Below are 3558 nucleotides of genomic sequence, written 5' to 3' on the forward strand. Positions count from 1 at the left end.
CTCTTCTTCTGCCTAGGTGGGACGTAAGATCCAAACACATCTCTTTGGTTGTTTTTTTTTTAACCCAAACTTTTTGTTTTATCCAACTTTTCTGCCTTTTATTAAAATGGCAAGGATTAGAAATTTAAAATATTTTTGATGTGTTCATTTGAATTTGAGCGTATGTATGCTGAAAACTGTGATGTACTGAACTACAATTATCTAACACATAAAGTGATCAGCATGTACCCAGATCTGAGTAAGCTAATAATTTAGGGCATCCTTTTAGCAAGTGACACAATAAGTCCTTAAGAAAGAATTATCCTTTGCAGCCTTTTACAGTGTACCGTACACATTTTTCCAAATGAGGCAATGGGTATATTTCTGATTTCAAGACATGAAATTAATTGATTCTTACAACTTTTGTAACAAGATAAACAAGCACAGTTCTGATGTGGAAAAAGAGGTTGCAACGCATGCTCAAGCAGATGAATTCCTGCTGTTTTCAAAGCTGAAACTTCTGCCATGGAAGCACGGGACAAAAGCTCCCAGAAGAAGAGATGAGATGCATGGAAGTATCAGACAGATCAAGAAAAGAAAAAAAAAAAAGAGTAATCTTTCAGAGATATGTTTCTGTGATAGCACAAAGCATTAGCATCAACTTCATATGCTTTATATGCCCAGTGTGGCCCATTGTTCACAGACATTACAATATGAATTGTTTTGCAGCCTGTGAAATGTGAAATTCCAAAAGTGAGATTTTACGTCACTGTGCCTAAAATTATGAAAAGAGAATACTGATAATTTCATTTGTTATTCCATTTGTAAATGTTGCTGAAGTAAGCTCTACCTGCTGTTTTGCTTTTAAGTAAGCCGCTGTCGTTGTGCTTTCATAAGCCTCCATCTCTTCTGGGATACTCAGTGTCTTTATCCAAATATTTTTCAGTGAAGATATTTCACTTGTAAGCTTGCGATATATAGTTTTCACCTGACAACCAAAAAAAAAAAGAAAAAAGAAAAAAAAGAATATATTAGGAATGCAAGATGATTTGGATTGGGAAGTCTCTCTTCAAAATAGATGCTTCTGTGTAATTAAAACACATGCTGGTGGCTGCGTTTGCAGTACAAAACACATTAATGCTAGCTTGTCTCAGACTTGGGCACAAGGATTTCTCCACACTGCTCATCTCTTAGCTGCATGCTGTAAGGCCAGCTCCCTCTACTGTCCTTTAAACCACAAATGAAGTTAGGAGAATATTATGGGCAGATTCAGCATTAGGGCTATGAAATGCTATCCCACTGATTTCAGCTGAGAGGTCATTATAAAATTCAAATAATAGAATGAGGCTCCTTGTCTCCTCATTTTAATCTGCAGCTCTCAAGTGTTTCACTAGGAAATCCATGTTATTTTCATTTTACAGATGAGAAATGGAAGCTGGAAGGTAAAGTCACTTTCCAAAAACGGTATCAGTTCAGTGCAGAACCATACAAAACCCAAACTGTTCTGCCTTAAGGTTACTACTCTTCACACTATAGTATAAACAACACGCTTAAGAATATGGATACATATTTGTGTTTTATGTTCTAAAAAGATGAAAGCTGAAATAAAGCACATACCTAATAGCCAAAGGCTAATGAAACAATGGTAACAGACAAAGTTACTTGTTTTATAGGCTCTTTCTACCCAAGTAGTAATAGCCCCAAAACACTATTTACCTCTTCTTTGAAATGGCCCAGTTTGGTTGTGACAGATAGCGACTGTCTCAGTAAAAGTTCAAAGAAAATACTGGTATTAAATGCCTCAAGGTCTATCTGTTCTTCAGGCTCCCAAACATCACCCCTTTTCAGGAAGCAGGCTGAAACATGGATATTGATTTATTAGTTGGTTGGTTTTTTTTTCATTTAAGACTGTTTTTTGAACAAAGAATGCATGTGAATCACTGAATTTAGCCATTGCACGCTGCTAAACACAGGATTCTGCACCATTATATGCAGGTAACCAGGTAGACCCACTTTTTGTTATCTGACCTGTTCCATCTGTGCTGCAAGGGTCACCATCCACACTACCTTTGTTCTGCACTGAGGGGTGATATTTTTTAATGGAAAAGACTGTTGATACATTGGAGGAATAGCTGTCCAGGTTATACTTCAGCTGCTGCCTTCGAAACGGAGGGCAGGTAGTGCCTTTCTGTGACCAGCTAACTCTCTGGCAAAGAAGCTGCAAAACACAACAAAATTAAGCAAGTAAGTTTGTTTTCTTATTTTGTCACATTTTATTAATGTGATTCACAGGTTATTCACCCAACAAGCAGGATGCGTCATCACCTGTTAGGCAAAGACCCTGAGAGTCTGTTTTCTACATACATTATTAAAGTAATGCATTCTAAACCAGAAGAATTAGTAATCCCAGCAGATAAGGCTGAAACCAAGGCAAGGAAGTAGAGTTACTTGTTGTTTGGATCTGCTGGGTGAATTAATCACATTTTCTATCACTCCCTCAGTAGTCTGGTTGCAGAAAGAGATTTCAGAACATGCTAGAAACATAAAAGAATGGCTCTTTGGGGGATTAACAGTCTGAAGGACCATCAGGTATCATGTGGTCACCGGGACTTTTGTCTGAGTAAGGAGTGCAAAACTGACTGTCACACGAATGAACAATTGGAGAAACTTATTCATGACTGACAGTTCTTTATAACAGCTTTCCAGGACTAGCTATGTCTTCTTTATTTTAAGGCAGGCTTGGTGAGGTGTTAAAGAAGGAATAATTATGATCTCATGGGCAATCTCATTCCTTCCCAAAGAGATGTGAGTTGTGAAGTGTTTATTACACTTTGATCTAATGAATCAGAAAATAGGACTGAAATTCACCTATACCTTGAGTGTCTCTATGTGGTCTGTGTAACAGGTAAATATAATGGGGCTTCGGGAATACTGGATCAATTCATAGGGATGAATTTTACCCTATATATAAAACATGAGGGTGAGTTATTATTTATTCTAATTTTCAATTTTATAGGTGATGCCTAAGGGAGCTGATAGCTTGTGGGTTCACTGTGCAAAATCTTGTAATATCCTCTTAAAAAATGGTTTTGTGTAACTCTTACTTACTGTCAATACCACAGAGGCAATAAGCAATATGAGGAGTCCTGCGATTACACCAGTAATTGCTGTCCAGTCAGGTTTCAGCAGGAGGTCTCGGTGTTTTACAATGCCCACCTGTACAGCAGATCTGGGCGTTGTGGGGAAGAATGGGCCCTCTTCGTAACACTGTCCTCCGAGTGGCATGACCCTAATGTACTTCATGAAATGAGCATATATAGAAAGGCTAATCACATGTCATTGCATCTGATTTAAATATGCATGCTGATTTAAGTATGAAGTGTTATTTTGTCTGTTACACTGCATCACAAAGCTCTGAAGCAGTGGCAACATTTTCCACTCACTTATGTAGCACATATGCATACAAACTCACATATTTATTGCTGTACTCACCTGTACAGTACGGCATCATTTCAAAATTGAAAAGATGCTCACTATTACTTTTACAATTTCCTGTGTTTCCAAACACTCATGGAACTT

Source organism: Falco biarmicus, chromosome 20 (assembly GCF_023638135.1).
Source record: "Falco biarmicus isolate bFalBia1 chromosome 20, bFalBia1.pri, whole genome shotgun sequence".
In the NCBI taxonomy this organism is placed as follows: domain Eukaryota; kingdom Metazoa; phylum Chordata; class Aves; order Falconiformes; family Falconidae; genus Falco; species Falco biarmicus.